A 16640-nucleotide genomic window follows, 5' to 3' on the forward strand; every position below is an offset into this window, starting at 1 on the left:
TCTGACTGTTTGAGCAGACACATGCACATTTGTGGCCTGCTGGAGGTCATTTTGCAGGGCTCTGGCAGTGCTCCTCCTTGCACAAAGGCGGAGGTAGCGGTCCTGCTGCTGGGTTGTTGCCCTCCTACGGCCTCCTCCACGTCTCCTGATGTACTGGCCTGTCTCCTGGTAGCGCCTCCATGCTCTGGACACTACGCTGACAGACACAGCAAACCTTCTTGCCACAGCTCGCATTGATGTGCCATCCTGGATGAGCTGCACTACCTGAGCTACTTGTGTGGGTTGTAGACTCCATCTCATGCTACCACTAGAGTGAAAGCACCGCCAGCATTCAAAAGTGACCAAAACATCAGCCAGGAAGCATAGGAACTGAGAATTGGTCTGTGGTCACCACCTGCAGAACCACTCCTTTATTGGGGGTGTCTTGCTAATTGCCTATAATTTCCACCTGTTGTCTATTCCATTTGCACAACAGCATGTGAAATTTATTGTCAATCAGTGTTGCTTCCTAAGTGGACAGTTTGACTGACTTGGAGTTACATTGTGTTGTTTAAGTGTTCCCTTTATTTTTTTGAGCAGTGTATATTCTTTTTTTCTTGGGGGCAGGGACTGTGGAAGGGGTCTCGGATGGTTGAGGGGCAGCTATTGGGGAACTGTGGGGGGATCTTGGAGGGTTCGGGTCCCCGTGTTTGGCCTCGTGGGAGATCTGTCGACATGCCCTTGAGCAGGGCATTGACCCTGGATACTTCTGTGTGTCGCTCTGGATGGGAGTCTGTTGGATGACTGGTGTGGTGTAGTTGCTGAGCACTGCAAGTATATTGTATGTTTTGGATTCAATAAAAAAGTACCTTACTGTGATTGCTTTCAATAAAAATGATCAAAAATAGCTTCTTAGCAAAGAGCAATTTCTCAAGCAAGAATTTTGCTAGGACTTTCTGGGAGTGGTCTGAGGGGGGAGGGGAAAACTGAAAACGAACTGTTATTGGCAGAGAAATGTGTTTCTCTTTCACTACCTGGTGATGTCACCAGGCAGGCCAAAACTCCACCCCGCCAAAACAGGCAGAAATATCAGGCTGTCTTTTTAAACAGCTCTTACACTAAAAGGGCATTATCATAATTTTCACAATTTCACAGTATTATTCCAACCTCAGTGTTTAAAACACAGGGAAATCAGGTTTTTGACTGCACTGGGCCTTTAAAAAATTGTTCCCAGGCCAGACGGTGGACAGCTTCTGACACAGATTTTAACTTTATGCCCACTCTATGGTGCCACTTTAACAGACTTAAAGCAAAGTTTAAGTTTAATTGGACACTGTAAAATGTCATATTTAGAAGCTCATATTCTGTTCACACATATCCAAATACTGTTGTTGACTTGTACCTGTGACCAAAGCATAAATTAAAGAGAGAAAAAAAAAGGTAAAAACCGTATCTGAAACAGACGGCTTCAAAAATGCTTGCTATTTCTTGATATTGTGTGAGCTTTACAATTGCATGAAGCACTGCAAAAACTTCCCTCCAACCAATTGCAAATTTTGTAGAATTGCAGGTAATAAGCTTTAAAACCGCTAAATTGTCTCTCTGTCCCATGGCAAAATGAGGAGAATTGTATGAAATGTGTTTTAAAACTGCAAAAATTATAGAATTTTTTAAATAAAATTTAAAATCTGGCTTAGGGCCCCCAAAAGGCTATGGCCGGCAATGGGGCCCTGGTTCGAGTTGTTGTACACCTTGGGTTGTATGCAGAGAGGGCGGAAGCTAAGCTGCTAAGCAAGCACACAGGTTCATCACACCAATGTAACATTTTTTTTTTTTTTTTTACACTGTGTGCTCTTATGAATGCCAGACGTAATACATTCCCCATTTCCTTGTTTTTGATATTGGTCTAGATAAGAAAATAAAGTCATCTGAGAATCTAAGTTCATATGATTTTTCAACATTGCCAGTTTATCAGGATGTTCTTTCTGTCAGACTTTTTAGTAATAATAGCCTACTTTTTACTAAAATGTCTAACCTTTGCATTTGAGTTAGCTTACTTGTACACTTTGAAATTATATGAAAGTGTTGATTCTTTGAAATTAAGTGTTTAAACTTGTTTAAATTGTTAACTTAACAATTTTTCAAGATTAACTAGTGTTGAGGTTGATTAATCACAGATCACAATCCTGCAATAAAGAGGGGAAGGGAACCTGTCTCTAATTTGTCTGTGTTTCTGTGTTATATTCTCAAATGAACATGACCTTTTTGTTCAGTCATAAGGTCTCCAATTAGTTTAATTTGATTGTCACTATTTTTTCAGGATATCAGTCATGTGAACCCTTTTTGCAGCTGATAATAGCATGCAACGCCAATGCAGCCATAGGCCTACAGCGGTGGTTCCCAACTCCAGTCCTCCAGTACCCCCAACAGCACACTTTTGTTGTAGCCCCAGACAAGCATACTTGATTCAACTAATTGAGGGCCTGAAGATTAGTTGAGAAGTTGAATCAGGTGTGTTTGTCTGTGGCTAAGATGAAACTGTATTTTTGGGGTACTCGACGACCGGAGTTGCGAACCACCGGCCTACAGTATGATGGCATTAGAGACAATTTATGCTTGAGGCGCGGTGTAGATGATGTGACGCAATTTCGGAGCCTCCGGAGGCACCCAGAGGCCAAATTGAGCTACGTACCGCTTCGCCTTGTGCCTCTCAAATTTTGTAACAATGCGGAGGGTTCCGCACTGACATGATTCATTGATGGTACGTGGGGGCGGGAGGTCCTGTATAAACAAAAACTCACTTCCTTCACAACAGTGCTGCGCTGCTCTGCGAAAAGCAAGAACTATGAATGTCCTGACTTCTGCAGAGGACGTATCAACCGTAAATGCTGCACGGCCAATGCAGACCATGGAGCGCCTTTAAGCATTATGGGCATTTGCAATGCACCCCTTTACATTGTGAATCTGAAGCAGAGAATAGCTTAACTCCCACACTGCTTACATATTGTTATTTAAAAACGATTCCAGTAGACAATGTATATGAGGCGAATCATTATACTAGATTTTGTACATGCCTTGTGCTGACATTACATGTTTTGGTAAAAATCCAACCCTTGTAATCTAGGTCTGAAAGCAGGAGATAGGATCCTTATCTTAAAACATGCACACAACTACTACCAAGTTCAATGCCAGATACTTTTCTCCAAGAAGGTCTGAGTGGCACACACTGAAGCTGGAGACTCATATCTCCCTCACAGATCACTGCACCTGTACATAGCCCATCCAACTACCTCATCCCCATACTGTTATTTATTGATTTATTTTGCTCCTTTGCACCCCAGTATCTCTAGTTGCACATTCATCTTCTGCACATCTATCACTCCAGTGTTTAATTGCTATATTGTAATTACTTCGCCACTATGACCTATTTATTGCCTACCTCCCTTATCTTACCTCATTTGCGCACACTGTATATAGACTTTCTCTGTTGTATTATTGACTGTATGTTTGTTTATTCCATGTGTAACTCTGTGTTGTTGTTTGTTTCGCACAGCTTTGCTTTATCTTGGCCAAGTCGCAGTTGTAAATGAGAACTTGTTCTCAACTAGCCTACCTGGTTAAATAAAGGTGACATTATTTATTTATTTTATTAAAAAGAGGTGCGACTAAGATAATAAAGATGGTTTGCCTAAGATTACATGTGTTTAAATTGTAAAGAAAGAACATAGTTAGGTTTTAAGATATACATTTTATTCAATGGGGATAGGCAAAGCAGAGACTACAAAATACTTTTCATTTCACCCTATTATCAAAGTACAGTATGTTTACAATATCATAAACAATAGTCTGTTACACGTTTTAAATGACATTGTATATGTTCATACTGTTTAAAGGGGCACTTTGTCATGATGGCAAGGTGCTTTACTCAAATGGCACAACAGAATCGTTCAGATTGACCAAAGAACAGCCTATAACTGTCACGATCGTCTTCTGGTGAATGAGTGGACCACGAAGAAGATGAACACGAAACAAAACACTTTACAAACTAACAAAACAACAAACGACCGTGAAGCTATCAAACGAAAGTGCACACACAAGCTACTAACCTTTAGACATAGACAATTACCCACAACAGCCTAATGCCTATGGCTGCCTTAAATATGGCTCCCAATCAGAGACAATGAAAGACAGCTGTCTCTGATTGAGAACCACTCAGGCAACCATAGACATACCTAGACACCTACACTGAACACAACCCCATAAACTCTACAAAACCCCCTATACAATACAACCACCCAAGACGAGACAAATACACACAAACATCCCCCCTGTCACACCCTGACCTAACTAAAATAATACAGAAAACAAAGATAACTAAGGCCAGGGCGTGACAATAACAACCATCTCGTATAATTGAGAGATGTTTCCTTTCATATCTGGAAAAGGACAACGTAGTAGAAGTGTTAACTGGTGTTGCGGCAGCATTGCTCATCTTCACAGTGGGAATCCAGTCGAGGTGCCTCGATAGGAGGCCAGCTGGTGAACCTACAGCAGTACATAAACAAATGAAAAGGACTCCTGATGTTAGAATAGCACTTCTTCTGGCAGTGTTGAAGCACTCGAGACCACATATTGAGTGTCTCGGTCTTGTCTCGGATACATTTGTACTCAGTCTTGGACAGTGAGGACTCGTAATTTCTTCCAGAGACCAGCAGAGTCAAGCGGATTAAAAAACTCATAATGATCAACTTCCATTCAGTCAGTGCATAAAACCGCTTCGCCAGGCCAAATATATACACTCCTTTCTTGAAACAATATCTTCACAGCCTTTATCTAGTATAGACATGTTTGCACAATGGCAAACCTGTTGACCGTCAGTGTGTGACAGGTTTGTGATTCTGAAAGGACAGCCACCGTAATACCAGCGCACTCATGTAGGAGAGTGGACTTTATGTTAAACACAAGGCCAGTGGTATAGTGGAGGGTATACCCCGGTATAAACCGTATACTCACTTCTTAATCCCTACTGATGTGTATCAAAGTAGTGTAGTGAAGGTATACAACATCAATTATGTAGTATAGAGAAATCATGCACAAAATACCTTACACAACCGCAAAGCACGTGAAATATATTAATATGCGCACCATACACACACCGAGTTTCAGCGGAATATCATCTGCAGGCAGCAAGATTGTGCAACTCTCAACTGGTTTTGGCATGGAGCAGCTCACAGAAGAACGACATCGGTAGCTGGTAGGGTAGGAAAGACTTTTCAACTTATGATATCTACCAGTAAATGCTAACTAAGGCAACAATGAGTGTGCAAACCAGGTATTGAAAAAGTTTAGTCTGAAGTGTAGATTTGTAGGCTATTTGTGATGCGCAATTGTCATCATTCACTGTTTGCATCAGAAGCGTAGATATGGATGGGCCTGGGTGGACACAGGGGAGCCAGCCTCATTTTCTATTAAGGTATCTTTACTTTTACTCAAGCATGACTTTTGAGTACTTTTTCCACCACTGATTGTTTGGTTGTGTTTCATTTATTCAGATGTTTTCGTGTCATATAATCTAAGATCAAATCTATTTTTGGGATTGAACAACAAATAGTCAACACAGCAGGTTGTCCTATGCCATTGAGGCCTTTGTCCTATGCTGTAATGTCCATACATTTCCCCCCAACTTATGAATACAGTTCTCAACAAATGATTGATAACCCAATATGAATATGAATAAATGAAAACCACTGGAGTATCCGGACGTCGTATTGTACAATTTGCGTCTCCCCTTTTCATGGTCATGGCTAAAAGGATCCAGCTTTTGTAAAATTAACGTCATATTTGATATTTCGTAGCAGATTAAGATAATTAAATACCTTTAACAATTTGATAAAAGCTGGATTCCTTTTAGCCAGGAACCCTTTTTCATAGGCCTAGATTACATGGCTGTATTCAAGATAAGGCCATTTTTATTTTATCTGTTGTCAGTGTCAGAAGAGTAGGCCTAGGCTACCATCTTATTAAAAAGATTGTGCTAATTTTCCAGTCATTTAAAGTGTAGCAGAATTGCATTAAATGTTTTTCAAAGGCCATATTTTTCCTGTGCAAAGGAAACGTCTTTGATATAGCCTATAAACCTGTCATTACGCTCTTATTAATAGCCTAAATTATCACTATCCAATCGACTCATAACATTAGGAATATTAGGCTTACATTTGTCTGCAAACGCGATGATGTTTTAAAGGTGATTTTTTTTTATGGTGAAAAATAGCTTCCCCAAAACTTTAAACACACGACTTACCAGTGTCACGCCCTGGCCTTAGTTATCTTTGTTTTCTTTATTATTTTAGTTGGGTCAGGGTGTGACATGGGGGATATTTGTGTGTTTTTTGTCTAGTCTAGGGTGTGTGTATTGTCTAGGGGGTTTTGTAGAGTTCATGGGGTTGTGTTCAGTGTAGGTGTTTATGTAAGTCTATGGTTGCCTAGATTGGTTCTCAATTAGAGACAAATGTCTATCGTTGTCTCTGATTGAGAGCCATATTTAGGCAGCCATAGGCATTAGGTAGGTTGTGGGTAATTGTCTATGTCTTGACGTTAGTTGCTTGTGTCTGCACTTTCGTTTGATAGCTTCACGGTCGTTTGTTGTTTTGTCTAGTTTGTATTAGTGTACGTTTCTTCTTCTATTAAAAAGAAGATGTATTTATATCACGCTGCGCCTTGGTCCTCTCTTTCACCTAACGACGATCGTGACAGAATTACCCACCATACCAGGACCAAGCAGCGTGATACAAGGCAGCAGCAGCGAACACAGGACTATAGGAATTGGGAGGAAATTCTGGACAGCGGAGGACCCTGGGCACAACCGGGAGAATATCGCCGCCCTCGTGAAGAGCTGGAGGCAGCTAAAGCCGAGAGGCGGCGGTATGAGGAGGCAGCACGGAAGCGAGGCTGGAAGCCTGAGAGTCAGCCCCTAAAATTTCTTGGGGGGGGCTACAAGGGAGTGTGGCGAAGTCAGGTAGGAGACCTGCGCCAACTCCCCGAGCTTACCGTGGAGAGCGAGAGTACGGGCAGACACCGTGTTATGCGGTAAAGCGCACGGTGTCTCCTGTATGTGTGCTTAGCCCGGTGCGGTACATTCCAGCTCCACGTATCGGCCGGGCTAGATTGAGCATTGAGCCAGGTGCCATGAAGCCGGCTCAACGCGTCTGGTCTCCAGTGCGTCTCATCGGGCCGGCATACATGGCACCAGCCTTACGCATGGTGTCCCCGGTTCGCCAACACAGCCCAGTGCGGGTTAGCCCGGTACCTCCAGTTCCGGCACCACGCACCAGGCCTACTGTGCGCCTCAGCCGGCCAGAGTCTGCCGTCTGCCCAGCGCCATCTGAGCTGCCTGCCTGCCCAGAGCCATCTGAGCTGCCTGCCTGCCCAGAGCCATCTGAGCTGCCTGCCTGCCCAGAGCCATCTAAGCTGCCTGCCTGCCCAGAGTCATCTGAGCTGCCTGCCTGCCCAGAGCCATCTGAGCTGCCTGCCTGCCCAGAGCCATCTGAGCTGCCTGCCTGCCCAGCGCCATCTGAGCCGCCCGTCTGTCCCGAGCCGTCAGAGCCGCCCGTCTGTCCCGAACCGTCAGAGCCGTCCGTCTGTCCCGAGCCGTCAGAGCCGTCCGTCTGTCCCGAGCCGTCAGAGCCGTCCGTCAGTCAGGAGCCGCTAGAGCCGTCCGTCAGTCAGGAGCCGCCAGAGCCGCCAGCCAGTCAGGAGCCGCCAGCCAGTCAGGAGCCACCAGCCAGTCAGGAGCCGCCAGAGCCGCCAGCCAGTCAGGAGCCGCCTGAGCCGCCAGCCAGTCAGGAGCTGCCGGAGCCGCCCGCCAGTCAAGAGCTGCCGGAGCCGCCCGCCAGTCAGGAGCTGCCGGAGCCGCCCGCCAGTCAGGAGCTGCCGGAGCCGCCCGCCAGTCAGGAGCTGCCCGCCAGTTATGAGCTGCCTTCCAGTCATGAGCTGCCCGCCAGTCATGAGCTGCCCGCCAGTCATGAGCTGCCCTCCAGTCATGAGCTGCCCTCCAGTCATGAGCTGCCCTCCAGTCATGAGCTGCCTTCCAGTCATGAGCTGCCTTCCAGTCATGAGCTACCTTCCAGTCATGAGCTGCCTTCCAGTCATGAGCTGCCCTCCAGTCATGAGCTGCCACTCAGTCCGGAGCTGCCACTCAGTCCGGAGCTGCCACTCAGTCCGGAGCTGCCACTCAGTCCGGAGCTGCCATTCAGTCCGGAGCTGCCATTCGTCCGGTGCTACCTCTCTGTCCTGAGCTACCTCTCTGTCCTGAGCTACCTCTATGTCCTAAGCTACCTCTCGGTTCGGAGCTGTCTCCTCAGTCTGATGGGGCCCTTTGTGAGGGTTCCTAGGCCAAGGTCGGTGGCGAGGGTCGCCACTCAAAGGACGCTAAGGAGGGGGACAAAGACAATGGTGGAGTGGTGTCCTCGTCCAGCGCCGGAGCCGCCACTGCGGACAGATGCCCACCCAGACCCTCCCCTAGAGTTTTAGGGGGTGCGTTCGGAGTCCGCACCTCAGGAGGGGGGTACTGTCACGTTCTGACCATAGTTCTTGTGTGTTTTGCTTGTTTTAGTGTTGGTCAGGACGTGAGCTGGGTCTGCATTCTATGTTGTGTGTCTAGTTTGTCTGTTTCTATGTTTGGCCTAATATGGTTCTCAATCAGAGGCAGATGTTTTGTGTTGTCTCTGATTGGGAATCATATATAGGTGGCTTGTTTTGTGTTGGGGTTTGTGGGTGGTTGTTTCCTGTCTTTGTGTTTTCTCTGCACCAGATAGGGCTGTATCGGTTTTGCCACATTTTGTTATTTTGTATCGTGTTAAGTGTTCACTGTTTATCGTTTTATTAAACATGTTGAGCACTGGCTACGCTGCGTGTTGGTCCGATCCCTGTTACACCCTCTCTTCTCGTGAAGAGAGGGAAGGCTGCCGTTACATGTATAAACACCATGGCACCATGCAGCCGTCATACCGCTCAGGAAGGAGAAGCCTTCTGTCTCCTAGACATGAACGTACTTTGGTGCGAAAAGTGCAAATCAATCCCAGAACAACAGCAAAGGACCCTGTGAAGATGCTGGAGGAAACAGGTACAAAAGTATCTATATCCACAGTAAAACGAGTCCTATATAGACATAACCTGAAAGGCTGCTCAGCAAGGAAGAAGCCACTGGTCCAAAACCGTCATAAAAAATCTAGAATACAGTTTGCAACTGCACATATGGACAAAGATTGTACTTTTTGGAGAATTGTACTCTGGTCTGATGAAACAAAAATAAAACTGTTTGGCCATAATGACCATCGTTATGTTTGGAGGAAAAAGGGGGAGGCTTGCAAGGTGAAGGACACCATCCAACCGTGAAGCACGTGTGTGGCAGCATCATGTTGTGGGGGTGCTTTGCTGCTGGAGGGACTGGTGCACTTCACAAAATAGATGGCACCATGAGGTAGTGGATATGAAAATTATGTGGATATGTTGAAGCAAAATCTGAAGACATCAGTCAGGAAGTTAAAGCTTGGTCACAAATGCGTCTCCCAAATGGACAATGACCCCAAGTAATACTTCCAAAGTTGTATCAAAATGGCTTAATGAACAACTGTCCACAACTAGGTAAGTTAGTCTTAAAATCGCACACAGTCCACAACTCAGGTAATGTGGAGACATTCTGTACAGGAGGCAGGGGTCCTTGGCGATAGGGGCCCAACACAATATATTAATGACAGTAGCAAAGGCACTCCAACGCAGAATAGAGTGAATAATGGCACATGTTACATCAGCGTGTTTCGATACACTCAGGTATTATGATACGAGAAAGGGGAATGACAGTAGCGATGACTCAGACGTTGAGTTTGGTAGTGGCAACACATGTAGAGAGCTGCAGCTCAACCCTGTTAAAGCTGCAGTTGCGCAACTTCTTTGCAAGAGGCTGAAGGTGCAGTGCAAGCAGCAGTCTGTAATTCTTACAGCTGCTGGTGAGTTAGGGGCTCTTTGTAAGAATGTAAAAATAAAATGAGACGGAAATTGTTTCTTCAGAGCGGTCAGTGAAGCGGTGTGTGCAGATGAAGCAGCTAGAAAGCAACGATGGTACATATAGGAGCATTTTGAGAATGGGTTACCGTTCAGTGTCAGAATATATTATCAAATCCAAAATGAGATCTCTAGGTAGTTGGGCGACCGAAGTGGAGTTTCAAGCAGCAACAGATTGTTTGGGTGTAAGCATATATACATACTACACCGACCGTTGGCTTGAATACAGTTGTAACGGTTTACAGGTGTCTAACAAGGGGATTTATTTGGAGAATCGTGGGAACCATTATGAGACAGTTGTTTGCGTCAAGAGGCCTCAGATGCAGTCTTGTTATGGATACTGCAAAGTAGATGCAAGTGGGAACAATGTTACACCACAAATATTCAAGTCTTCAGCATCCAACTCGCCCGATTCTGAGAGAGCTTGGCGAGCAACAAGGTCCAGTGAATACAATGATTGAATGTGTGAGGATGATCCCGGATACTGGCAAGAGGACGATGAGCATGAACACGAAACTCCGGGTGATGACTTGGAGGATACCAGGGACCACGAAGCCGAAACTCGTCACCAATACAATTCCAACAACAACCGTCTGGACGACGACAAGGTTTACGACAATGACGAGGTTTACGACAACGACGAGGTTGACGACACGGTTAGTGCTGAGGAAGATGCGAGACAAAGATAGCAGATGCAACGTAAGCTTAATTGGTCACTATTGAACAGATCATGGCTTTCATTTTTAGAATGGCTGGGTGAGCGCTGGTGGGGCTTGGTCTCTGAAGAGCAGATTAGCTCTTTCATGGATACACCTAAGATTCGCGCTGGAGATATTGTCATCGCAGCACACTTTGGTGACACGCCCGGAGGAGGGTGTTCGGTTACGGTGAAGACCAATGACGCAGTCAAATCAAATCAATTTTTATTTGTCACATACACATGGTTAGCAGATGTTAATGCGAGTGTAGCGAAATGCTTGTGCTTCTAGTTCCGACAATGCAGTAATAACCAACGAGTAATCTAACCTAACAATTCCACAACTACTACCTTATACACACAAAGGGATAAAGAATATGTACATAAAGATATATGAATGAGTGATGGTACAGAACGGCATAGGCGAGATGCAGTAGATGGTATCGAGTACAGTATATACATATGAGATGAGTAATGTAGGGTATGTAAACATAAAAGTGCATAGTTTAAAGTGGCTAGTGATGCATGTATTACATAAAGATGGCAAGATGCAGTAGATGATATAGAGTACAGTATATACATATACATTATATTAAGTGGCATTGTTTAAAGTGGCTAGTGATACATTTTTGATCAATTTCCATCAATTCCATTATTAAAGTGAGCTGGAGTTGAGTCAGTATGTTGGCAGCAGCCACTCGATATTAGTGGTGGCTGTTTAACAGTCTGATGGCCTTGTGATAGAAGCTGTTTTTCAGTCTCTCGGCCCCTGCTTTTATGCACCTGTACTGACCTCGCCTTCTGGATGATAGCGGGGTGAACAGGCAGTGGCTCGGGTGGTTGTTGTCCTTGATGATCTTTATGGCCTTCCTGTGACATCGGGTGGTGTAGGTGTCCTGGAGGGCAGGTAGTTTGCCCCCAGTGATGCGTTGTGCAGACCTCACTACCCTCTGGAGAGCCTTACGGCTGTGGGCGGAGCAGTTGCCGTACCAGGCGGTGATACAGCCCAACAAGATGCTCTCGATTGTGCATCTGTAGAAGTTTGTGAGTGCTTTTGGTGACAAGCCGAATTTCTTCAGCCTCCTGCTGCGCCTTCTTCACAACGCTGTCTGTGTGGGTGGACCAATTCAGTTTGTCCGTGATGTGTACGCCGAGGAACTTAAAACTTACTACCCTCTCCACTACTGTCCCGTCGATGCGGATAGGGGGATGCTCCCTCTGCTGTTTCCTGAAGTCCACAATCATCTCCTTTGTTTTGTTGATGTTGAGTGTGAGGTTATTTTCCTGACACCACACTCCGAGGGCCCTCACCTCTTCCCTGTAGGCCGTCTCGTCGTTGTTGGTAATCAAGCCTACCACTGTAGTGTCGTCCGCAAACTTGATGATTGAGTTGGTGGCCACGCAGTCGTGGGTGAACAGGGAGTACAGGAGAGGGCTCAGAACGCACCCTTGTGGGGCCCCAGTGTTGAGGATCAGCGGGGTGGAGATGTTGTTACCTACCCTCACCACCTGGGGGCGGCCCGTCAGGAAGTCCAGTACCCAGTTGCACAGGGCGGGGTCGAGACCCAGGGTCTCGAGCTTGATGACGAGTTTGGAGGGCACTATGGTGTTAAATGCTGAGCTGTAGTCGATGAACAGCATTCTCACATAGGTATTCCTCTTGTCCAGATGGGTTAGGGCAGTGTGGTTGCGATTGCGTCATCTGTGGACCTATTGGGTCGGTAAGCAAATTGGAGTGGGTCTAGGGTGTCAGGTAGGGTGGAGGTGATATGGTCCTTGACTAGTCTCTCAAAGCACTTCATGATGACGGAAGTGAGTGCTACGGGGCGGTAGTCGTTTAGCTCAGTTACCTTAGCTTTCTTGGGAACAGGAACAATGGTGGCCCTCTTGAAGCATGTGGGAACAGCAGACTGGGATAAGGATTGATTGAATATGTCCGTAAACACAACAGCCAGCTGGTCTGCACATGCTCTGAGGACGCGGCTGGGAATGCCGTCTGGGCCTGCAGCCTTGCGAGGGTTAACACGTTTAAATGTTTTACTCACCTCGGCTGCAGTGAAGGAGAGCCCGCAGGTTTTGGTAGCGGGCCGTGACAGTGGCACTGTATTGTCCTCAAAGCGAGCAAAACATTTATTGAGTCTGGGAGCAAGACATCCTGGTCCGCGACGGGGCTGGTTTTCTTTTTGTAATCTGTGATTGACTGTCACGGATCAATACCTTTAGGGGTAGAGGTGGCTGTCGAATGTATGATTCTGATATGTACAGGTAAGTTCATTGTGTGTGTGGGGCGGTTGGCGTCCATGTTTGTGTTCGTACTCTGAGGTGCATTTGAATATGAATGAGCAGCAGTGTTGTGATGTGTCCTATCCCGTCCTTGCAGAGTGATCTTCCTTGGCCTCATCACATGTCTCAGTGGCTCCTCCTTAGGAGGGAGGGGGACAGCACCATGGGACAGACCCCACACTCATCGCTAGAGATTGAACTTCAGACTCCCTCCAAAACCACTGAACCCCTCAACACACCGAAAGAGGTTACGGTGCACACCCTTAGAGGGAGCCGGAACAGGATAACTCCCTCCAAACTCACAAAGACACAGAGGAGGAGGGACTATCCAACACCCAGGGAGAGAGAATGAGTGACCTCAGCCGAACACAGTCAGAAAGAGGAGGTGGAAGAGGCGTTAGATAGAGGAGGAGGTTACCCCAGAGGCCATTCCTCCTGTTCATGTGAGCAAGAAAGAGCAGAAGGCTTCTGATCAGCCAAATGGCAGGCAGAGGAAGAGGTCATAGTGATTCACACCCACAGAGAGAAAGACAACCCACACAACCTCTTGGTTGAGATGAACCACACAGAGGTAGAGGCAGAGAGCCTTCAGGGCTAGCCAGTCAGCCTGCCTACTCTGATCCTCAAGTCAATTGTATTTAAATTCATGTTCATTAAAGATTTTTATTCAAGAATTGAAAAGTCCCATTTACTTAATGATCATTTCTCACTGTCTTCAACCCCCAAGAACCAGGGTGAGTCTGGGTCACCCTTTTACTGGGCAAACATAACTTGCATATCGTCATAGACTAGGCCGAAACGTTAATCTTTTAACCTTGCCTGAATAAAACAATGCTTTTTTAAATAGTGAGCAAGAGTTGCGCTTTCTCCTTTTCTATGATGATAAAAATTTGTTGCACCTCAACTTAACGATGGATGACCTCCGTTTTTTTCTTTTTAAATGTACTAAATAAATTATTAAAAGCATTAAAATTGGGTATTTACACAACCTACTCCACACTTGCAAAGTGAAAGTTTATAGAAAAGTTCTGAAATTAAGTAGTAAACAGAAGAAAAGCAGAATTTAATCCAATCATAATGCAAATAATTTAATGGTCTATGGTTCAATCCCATTTCTGAAGGTCTGATGAATAATTATTGTTCCTCCTCTTCCTTGTGGCAGGCGCAACAGCACACTGCCCTCCAAAGCCTGCAGAAAAATCGCCAGACTGCCCCTTTCCTAGCTCTGCATGGAACATCCAGTGTCACGTCCTTGGTGACGTGTGGGGTGACATCCGGGATGACCACAGCAACATCATCTGGAAAGGGAAAAAAGAGGAACAGAATGTAAACAAATGCAAACCGTAGGTTCTAAACACTGGCCAGTTGAAAGGTTCTGCTAAGATGTCATGACAAACGGCACCTGTCAGAGTGCTCTCTAAGTGTTACTCACCTGCTTGGATGTCAGCTGGCAGAGTGGCGAAGACGGCCATCGTGAGAGTCCTTTCTTCAGGTGTGACGTCCACAACCTCCAAGAGGGAAGCGATGGGCTCTGCCTCTGTGTAAATGGTGATGTCCACAACCTCCAGGTGGGAAGATGCCGGGTCTGCCACTGTGTTAGGGGTGATGTCTTTAACCTCCAGGTGGGAAGAAGCCTGGTCTGCCTCTGTAAGTGGTGATGTCCACAACCTCCAGGTGGGAAGAAGCCTGGTCTGCCTCTGTGTTATGGGTGACAACAACAATCCTGATGAGCTCTATTACTACAAGGCACCAAGATGTCATCACAACAGGCATCTGTCAGAGTGCTCTCTATCATTGCTACTCACCTGCTTGGATGTCAGCTGGTAGTGTGGTGGAAACGGCCACCGCGAGGACAGGGGGGACTGGTAGGGTGGCTGCAGGGGGCTGGAAGCAGCTCTGCACCTCGTCCGCCACAAAGGCACAAACAGAGCTCGTATAAAAAGGGCTCTGGAGGTCATCCGTGGAGAAGGACTGACTTATTCTCCCGAGGATCGACCGCACAGAGTCTAAAGCAGCAGCCCGGGAGAAAGGGATGTGAGGGGAAGGGTTCTTTAACATGCAGGAGAGCTTCTCCACCACGGCCGCCACCATGCCCACGGCCATCCCGCTTATAAGGATTGGGTGCTCTGAATGGCCTTCCTCTGGCTGAAGCCACAGGGCCAGGAGGAGCCTGGGCACCACCTCTACCACCACCTGAGATGGGCTGAGCAGGTTGCTAAGGGGCTCATTGGACTGCTCGCCCAGAATGCTCCTCACAGCTCTCTCCAAGATGCTGTGGACCTTAGGATCGCTGAAATCAACAAAAAGGAGAAGACAAAGCTAAACGGTGTGCAATGTTCTCCCATAGAACACTGTCTTAGTCTGTTTCTGCGTGGTTACAGATGTGTAGACCTCTGCTGCAGAAGATACGTTCATTGGAGTTAACTGCACCTCAGATTGCAGCCAAATAAATGCTTCACAGAGTTCAAGTAACAGACACATCTCAACATCAACTGTTCAGAGACTACGTGAATCAGGCCTTCATGGTTGAATTGCTGCATTCAAAAACACTGTTTACAAAAGCTTTATTAAAGAACAAGAAAACCAGCAGACTGTTTACAAAAAAATTTGCTTTTCTTTCAAAAACAAGGACATTTCTAAGTGACCCCAAACTTTTGAACAGTAGTATACATCTACATGATGTATTGTTACACCGTGTAGGAGCAGTATAGACCTAGTCTGTTCATTATATACAACTACATGATGTATTGTTACACCGTGTAGGAACAGTATAGACCTAGTCTGTTCATTATATACAACTACATGATGTATTGTTACACCGTGTAGGAGCAGTATAGACCTAGTCTGTTCATTATATACATCTACATGTAGGAGCAGTATAGACCTAGTCTGTTCATTATATACATCTACATGATGTATTGTTACACCATGTAGGAGCAGTATAGACCTAGTCTGTTCATTATATACATCTACGTGTAGGAGCAGTATAGACCTAGTCTGTTCATTATATACATCTACATGATGTATTGTTACACCATGTAGGAGCAGTATAGACCTAGTCTGTTCATTATATACATCTACATGATGTATTGTTACACCATGTAGGAGCAGTATAGACCTAGTCTGTTCATTATATACATCTACGTGTAGGAGCAGTATAGACCTAGTCTGTTCATTATATACATCTACATGATGTATTGTTACACCATGTAGGAGCAGTATAGACCTAGTCTGTTCATTATATACATCTACATGATGTATTGTTACACCATGTAGGAGCAGTATAGACCTAGTCTGTTCATTATATACATCTACATGATGTATTGTTACACAATGTAGCAGCAGTATGGAGGTAGTGGGGGACAAATTGTTGACACCCTTGATAAAGATGAGCAAAATCAACTCTATAAAATAAAGATTTCAAATACTTGTATGTAAAAAAATAAGGGGGAATTAGATTATTGTATACTGATACAATTGCTCAGAGAAAGAGATTTAGTTTAACATGTAATTCTCAAAAGGAAGGTGTCTGAATTATTGCTACCCATGTTTTCAATACTCCAGCACCCTCCCCTTGGGAGGTTAACGACACTGAAATGTTTTATGAGATTAGAGAACACAT

Source organism: Salvelinus alpinus, unplaced genomic scaffold, assembly GCF_045679555.1.
Source record: "Salvelinus alpinus unplaced genomic scaffold, SLU_Salpinus.1 scaffold_40, whole genome shotgun sequence".
Taxonomy (NCBI): Eukaryota; Metazoa; Chordata; class Actinopteri; order Salmoniformes; family Salmonidae; genus Salvelinus; species Salvelinus alpinus.